General features: G+C 33.4%; 1 pseudogene; it reads left to right on the top strand.

Moving 5' to 3' along the window:
- Positions 1–4,596: 4,596 nt before the first annotated feature.
- LOC128035461 (selT-like protein) lies at positions 4,597–7,913 on the top strand (annotated as a pseudogene).
- Positions 7,914–8,478: the final 565 nt, after the last annotated feature.

The following is an 8,478-nucleotide window of genomic DNA, read 5'->3' as shown; positions in this document are numbered from 1 at the left end:
TGTTAGAACTATAAAATAATATATGATATTTCATCCCACGATAAAAATTGTTAGGTACCCATAATGTTAAGGGAAATGATAAGTAATATTCTTTGCTTAATACACCCATAACATAAATATGTTGAAGTGTTATAATTGTGAAAGCACTCTCTATGGGATCTATCTTAGTGTGAAATGTGGTCACTTTTAGGAGGTCAAGGGCTTAGGTCTATCAACACCCTTGAAATGAGGTTATAAACACATGGTCATAATAGTGTCCTCGAATATTGTTTATTGAATGGTGTTGAAATCATAGTGTGAGATATTTTCAGATAATGAAATGGAATAGTTAGTTCAAAGCTTAGCCTACCATGCAATTTCAATTAACTTTAATATGTCTTCACTAAGTGAAGGTTCAATTGTAAGACACCTTCATTTATGCAATCAATTTCCAAGATTATCAAAATTTAGAATATTTTGAAAATAGAGAAGGGATTGGAACATTTTCAATGAGTATATAGTGTTTTAATAGTTGTCATTTTCCATGGTGATAAGTTATGTCTTTTGAATACCAAAAGTTATGTCACTTAATTGAAATGTTATTTCTATTTATGAGATGTGTCTATCCAAAAAGGTACCTATTAGATAGTTATGTCTTTGTAAGGAGACACGAGAACTCCTATAAATACAAGTAAACTTCCATTTTCATGATACAAACCAAAAGCTCTGAAAAATGTTTCTTTATTCTCCTCAATATTTTAATATTTTAATATTGTTCTATAAATAATGGATGTAGAAGTTCTTCAACGAATTTGATACTCTTACTATGCTCTGCTTAGTGGATTATTTTCATTAGTGCCAAATGTAGACAATTATCAGGCTTCATTGTATTCTCGATGTTCATTTTCTCATAACTCCTTTGCACATCAAAATATAGGTGGGCGCAAATAGAATCCTAAAAAAAGGGGCATGGTTAAATGCCTTGAAGCCTTTTATTAATTTCTCATAACTTTAATTTTATCTCCATGCACCAACAAACCATATGCATAGTCAGAAGAAATTGGATTATGGATATGATGGGCGAGAAAATTGGTTGAGAGGTGAATAAATAAACTATATATATGTTTTGAAAATAAATGTACAATAGTGTCTTGAATTATCTATACACGTTTGATAGATAGGTAGAATCTTAAATATGGTAATCTAGTATTTGAGTTAGTAAATGAATGGTATATTGAAATGCCATAAATAAAAAGTATATAGAAATTGGGTATAATAATGAATATGCATTGAATTGATAATGAAAAAGGTGAGAAAACACGAAACAAGAATTAAATGGAATTGATCAACTAGTAACAAAGAAAGGTATGTCAATATTACTGAAATGCAAGTTATGACTGAAAAAGATATTGATAAGTAAATTGTTTAATTCGTAAGTGATTGTACAATGATGTTCACGTTATTGGAAAAAATAGGAATGAAAAACAATTTTAGTTGCACAACGAAATTTTAATTTTTTTTAAAAGTAGATCTTGGTTGTGTTATCTATAGCAATAACTTTCAACTGAATGATCTTCTCCGTTATTCTCGAACCCTTAGATGCTTAGAGAGTGGGGAAAGTCGAATTTCTCTAAGGAAAATCCAAGATAAAAAATTCAACCTCTCCTATTTGAATAATAATTTCCAATGAGTAATCGAATATTATCTCACAAATATGAACAAGTACTCATGAAAAAAATTATTTGAGTTATCTAAAATTTGACAAAGCATTATTGTTTGTGTATTTGTGTTTCGACAACTCCTTAATCCCTATATAAAGAGAAAAATCACAACAGCTCTACTAGTATAAGAAGGGTAGAAATAATATATTAATAGAAAATTAGAGTTCTGGTAGAACTCTAATAAGGTGGGCGGCAAACACAAAAGGTCCCTGATAGCAAGTTAATTTTGTGCTTTTAAAGTATTTATTTTTGGCTAATTTTCGAATAAGATGCTACTAAAACTTCTGTTTTTCTTATCAGGGATGAAATTGGGGTGCCAAAATTCAAAATCAAAGAAAATGGGCTAAACTAGAACGAAAAGCAAAGAGGAGGGCCAAATTGAAGACTTAAAGAATTATTGGTTAACTGTTTAAAATCATATTTTTGAAATTGTTAAAATTCTATAAATAGTTTAAATTGATTTTTAGGAAAAAAAATCTTACTAAATTTAGCATGAGAAATGTGTTGGTAACCTTTGAAAGACACTTGAAAATTAAATAAAATTCTTCCATACTTTTTCCATTTCTTTATTTTGGCTAAATTGCTTCTTAAGTGCCTTTCCCTTTACACTTTCCACCATTTTCATTTAAAATCATTTTCATACGCCAACTAGCATGATTAATCTCAAGCTTTACTAATTCCCTTTTAGCTTTAGCTCGGTTATCTTTCTGACAAAATAATCGTGAGATATGAACCCACATTAAAAATCTTTCATATGGAATTCGCTATCTCTTCGGAATATAGGATAGTAAAAATTCGTCCCTTAAAGTTGATTCAATTTTAATTTAAAAAGTGCATGTTGGGTTGGAATTGTTTGGCATACAGTTGGGAAGTCGAGTTGGTCGTGTTGTATTCCGTCAAGAGAGATAGTCATCAGAAACGACCCACGCGGTTGAGGCCGTTGATTCGAGTTGGGTTCTTCAAAACGTAAGGCTACCAAGGTCTTGAATAGCGAACGCGTGTATCGCGGTTAGACAATCGATAAGGGTTGGTTTGCAGGTCGTACCAGAATCAACTACGAGAGGAATAATTGGTGGTTAGGGTGTTCTTGATCGCTATAACCAACTTATCGCTTGGAAGGGAAAATTGAATTTCAAGGATCAGTTCAAGTTTGGAGTGTACCGAGGCTGAGGCTAAACATTAATATATTTAATTTACCGATTTAATTTAATTCACTTTATTTTGCAAACATAATTCTATTTTTATTTTATTTTATTATATATATTTTTATTTTATTTTATTTATAAACTAATTCCCCCTTTATTTATTTTACAATTTTGCACATTCAACTCGAGGGCACGATAGCTGCCTAGACTTAGAAATCTAGTCACAAAAATAGGAAAATTAGGAGTCCCAATAGTTGTGGGATCGACCTTGTTACTGTATACTACTGTTCAGTATTATTTTGTTATAGGAATTTATATTTGGTAGTTTCAACGTCTATCAAATATTAGCACCATTGCCGAGGATTAGAATTTTTTTTTCTAATTTTTGTTTTTTTTCCCTTATGACCAAGTCAGAACCAGGAACTCTAGAGTTTGAACAGAAAATCGAGAAACTAGCTCAAATACTACGAAAAGAAGCTACTAATCGCAGAAAACAACTGCAAGTGAGAGAGGACGAATACGAAACGATATCTTCCACAGAAGCAATAGATGACACACTCAGTGAACCTAAAGAAATGGCGAATCAAACCATTGGATAACTCGCTGTGGCACTAGAACAGCAACAATCACTGTGCATAACTTATCCGACGGGAGTAACACCATTTGAATTAAAGTTGGGCTTAATTCATTTATTGCCCTCTTTTCGCAGTTTGAAAAACAAAAATCCCCATACCCATCTTAAAGAATTTCACATGGTTTGCACAAGGAAAATCAAATTAAACTTCGTGTTTTCCTTTCTTGTTATTCCACTCTACTAGAGACTGACTATTTTATTCACCTCTAGGATCTGTTAATACATGGTCTGACATGTCTCGTTTATTTCTTGACAGGTTCTTTCTAGCAGCTCAGCTAGCTGAATTAAGGAGGGATATTATAGAAATTTGACAAAAGGAGATCGGATCACTCTATGACTACTAGGAGTGATACAAGAAGTTGTGTGCAAGTCGCCCATAACATGGCCTACTTGAACAATCACTTCTTCAATATTTCTATGAGGGGTTACTCCCTATGAAAATGAAGATGATTGACATTACCATTGGAAGAGCACTTGTTAACATGACTCCATAAAGAGCGAGAGAGTTAATTTTGACCATGGCTGCAAATTCTAAACAATTTCGACCAACTACAGAACCCACGAAAAGGGTTCATAAGCTAAGTACGCCATCCTTAGAAGATAAAATTGATAAGCTTACTAGTGTTGTTCAAAATTTGCTTGCAGGAAAATTGAACCCTGCTCGATTGTGTGGGATTTATGCCATGCTTGATCATCCAACAAACTCGTATTCAATTTTACACAAGGATACAACAGCACAAGTAGATGTCGTTGGGAACTTTCTAGGCCCACCTCAAAGGCTTTATGATCCACGTTCGAATACTTATAATGTAGGGTGGAGCGACCACCCAAATCTAAGTTATGGATTGAACCCTCGATACAATCAATGGTATCAGCCAATACCACCTCAGCCTCAACAGTATCAACCTCCAAATTCATCTATTGAAACCATAGTGAAGAAGTTAGCTATTAGCACCAAAAATTTCTAACAAAAGGCTAAAACGCACTTTCAAGAATTAGATAAGCAGATGAGTAAGCTTGCACTTACGATTAGTCATTGGTGACCCAAGGGAAATTGTCATGTCAAACTAAGCCGAACTCATGAAAAAATACGAGTGTTGTGACCATAAAAGATGGAATGGTTTCGGAGCCAGTACCTGGCACGAGTTCTAACCACGACACTGAATTGGAAGAACAAAAACCTGAACCAACAACTTCCACGAATTCGGCACCACAAAAACCGTTCGTTCTACAACCCCCATTCCCTAGAAGACTCACCCAATGTAAAAAAGAACGAGAAAAAAGAGAAATCCTTAAGATTTTTCATGAATTGTGCACTGGAAAAAAGAAACTCCAAGAAAACGAGTGGGTAAATGTTGGAGAAAACGTCTTTGTGATATTACAAAGGAAAATCTTGCATATGTGTAAGGACCAATGAATGTTTTCTATATCTTGAAAAATAGGTAATGTTGGCATAAAGAAAGCCATGTGTGATTTGGATCATCTATTAACATTATGCCTTTGTCTATTTTTAAATTACTAAACACGAGTCATTTGAAAGAAACATAGGTGATTATTCAATTGGCAGATAAGTTATGTGTGCATTTGGAAGGGGTGCTGGAAGATGTCATCGTTAAGGTGAATGAGCTAATTTTTCATGCGGATTTTTACACCATTAACATGAAGGACGACAACTCAAAATTCTTTCGATATTCTACTCGGGAGGCCATTTTTAAGCATTACACGTACGAAAATTGATGTTCGAAGTGGAACATTTACTATGGATTTCGGTAGAAAAGTGGTGAACTTTAATTTTTATGAGGCCATGGGCCATCCCAACATGATTTCGAATGTTTCTAATGTTGATATAATTTAGCCTTTACCTGAGTAACATTTTGAATACCATGAAGAAGATGACTTACAAACTGCTCTTTGCAGAAGTTTAGATTTTCATACTATGGATAAACTGGAGTAATTAGTGATGTTGGAAGAGCCAATTCGTGAAGCTTTCATTCACATGGAACCCCCAAAATTAGAGCTCAAATCGTTACCATCATATTTAAGGATTTTGATAGAGGAAAAGGCAAACCCGAATGGAGAAGCTCAAAAACACCTCAATCCACCAATGATGGAGGAATTTGGAAAATGCTTCAAGGTCAATGGGAAAAAGTTGAAACCTTTCTACGAGAACCTCCAAGCGCACGCAATAGAAGAATTAATTCTCGAGGAATGAAACGAATAGCACTCAGGTCGTCGAGCTAACGACGTTAAACAAAAGCACTTTTTGGGAGGCAACCCATATTTATTTTCATTTATTTGATTTTGAATTAAGTTTAATTTATGTTGAAAATAAAAAAATATTATTATTTGATATATTTTAATGTGTTGTTTTCCCAGAACAATGGTGGAGGTTGTCCCTTTTCATCCAAAATTAAATAAGGATTAGATTTCTTTTGTGGCATGGGACGGCCTTGTCAAATTTCAGTGCTGCCATTTGTTGAAACATACACCCAGGACTGAATCGATCAGGACCAACCTGAACAACCCAAACCACCTTTTGCCAAATTAATACGGGGAGTCCACTTGACCCTTCTATTTACTATTGTTTTAAAATTGCATATTCAAGGCAATATGGGCTAAGTAAGGGGGTTCGTAAGACATGTCATGCTATTTCTTCTTTGCATATATTAATTTGTATGCTAAGATTATTCCTTAATTAATTTCGAAAAATAATTTCCAATTCCTACACTTGGTTAATTTAAATAATTAGGCAAGTCATGAATAACCATTTCTTACTTTGACCAATAAGTATTTTGTAAGAATTGAAAAATGTTATGGCTAAGACGACATTTCACCAAAATTGTTGGCTTTTTACACTCGCCTAATAAAAGTACTCAGTTAGAAAAAGAGAGAGGCTTAGTTAAGAGTCAAAATTTCAAAAATGTGACCAAATTGAGTAACCGGGATGGGCTGCATGGGTTGTCATCTCATTTTGCATAAAAAGATTTGAGTGATGAACCAAAACTTGCAACACTCCGCTAATTGAGCTAACTTGAGAAAGGAAAAACAAATTGATTGAGGACATATCAAATTGAGTAATCGGGGTGAATTTTTTGGGTTGTCATCTCATTTCACGTAAAAATATTTGACTATGTCTCAAATATGTGAAAAATAAATAAATAATAATAGAAATTGAGTACGATTGTCTCAAAAGTTTCTTTATTCCTAAATTTAGTAAGAAGTGAAGTTTTTCATAATGATCGAAATTTTATAAAATGCTTATTGATTGAACCTAGCAATTACTTATTTATTATTCACCTAATTGTTTGCATTACACTTGGCTAAGGAAGAAGATTTGATTTCAAAAAAGATTAACGAATAACTTTTAGTATAGAGTGCAAATCATACTTGAGGACAAGCATCGGCTAAGTAGGGGGAATTTGATTGAAAGTTAATTTTGTGCTTTTAAAATATTTATTTTTGGCTAATTTTCGAATAGGCATAATTGCAAAAACAAAACCCTCAATGTTTGAGTTTTTCAAAAATCATCTCAATTTTAACGGTAAACGTGAGTTGACCGTCAGTTAAGCACTGATCAATGAAGCTTATGCGAAGTCATAGATGATGTCATCTTTTTTAAAAAGTTTGTTTCCGTATTCTTTGTTCGTCTCTTTTCTTCTCTTTCCCTGTAGCTGCTGTTACAATAAAAAAATTTGCAGTTTCAACTCCAACATTTAACACCTCACTTTTCGAAAAGCTTCACGTACACCATCACCACCATCATCCCCACTTACCCAAACCTCCGCTCAATCCTGAAACCCTAGATATTTCTTTACAGGTAACTTTAATCATTCATCCATTATTTTAATTGAATTTCTTATTCAATTTATCCCCTATTCTTTTTTTCCTTTGAAGAAACCCAGTGCTATTGGAGGAATTGACTATAGCAGCACGGTGAATATTAATTTCTATGCTTCATGCTCTTACTGGTTCTATTTGGTTTTTTTTCCCTTTTGATGCTTTCCTTTTCTTTGGATATTATAGTTTATATTTTTCCTCAAGTGACAACTGAACATGTAATTGATGAAATTTTGTAAGGGAACTACTCTAGCAATGAAAAAGATGTTAGAAGCCTAGTTTCCTGGAATTGATGTAATCCTTGATAACTATCCACCATCATTGTCAAAAAGTTTACTTTCGAAAGTGGTTCCAGTTTTCGAATTTGGAGTTATATGGATTATGATGGCAGGTGAACATATTTTTCCTATGATAGGGATTATGACACCATCGCTGTGGTATTATTCCCTACGTGCAAACAGTTTCGGGTCCATTGTAACTGCTTGGCTTCTTTGGAATGTAATGTAGTCTTTTCTGCAAAACTCTGGTGCTTTCGAGGTTTACTGCATTGATGAATTGATTAGTGACCCTTCTATTATATGTGTGTGTGTGTCCTAAGCATTTGAGAAACCAAAACTCAAAGTTTTTTATTGTTTATTGATTGATGGAGTTGTTTTAGCTGCTTAGTAAACCTTTGATTCGATTCTGATATTAGTATGAGTTTTATCCTAAATTGAATGTTTTGTTTAAATGCCCTATAATATAAAGACCAAAGTGGTGTTGAATCTCAGTGTAAGTGAAGCTTTTGGAAAAGTGAGGTATTAAATGGTGGAGTTGAAATTGAAAGGGAATTGCAAAATGAAAAAAAAGATGACATCCTCTATGATGTCACATTAGCTTACTTTATTGATCGGCGATTGACTGACGGTCAACTTACGTTTATTGTTAAAATTGGCTAATTTCTGAAGAAATCATAACATTGAGGGTGTCAATAAAAAAGATCAATGGCACAAATCCAAAATCCCCCAAACATTGAAGGTTTTCTTTTGGAATTATGCCTTTCGAATAAGATGCTACTAAAACTTGTGTTTTTCTTATCAGGGACGAAGTTAGGGTGCCAAAATTCAAAAACTCAAACAAAATGAGCTAAATTGGAATGAAAAGCAAAGAAGATGGCTAAATT

This window comes from Gossypium raimondii, chromosome 12, assembly GCF_025698545.1.
Source record: "Gossypium raimondii isolate GPD5lz chromosome 12, ASM2569854v1, whole genome shotgun sequence".
NCBI lineage: Eukaryota > Viridiplantae > Streptophyta > Magnoliopsida > Malvales > Malvaceae > Gossypium > Gossypium raimondii.
Note: the sequence above shows the minus strand (reverse complement) of the source record. Positions and strands in the feature narration are given on the sequence as shown.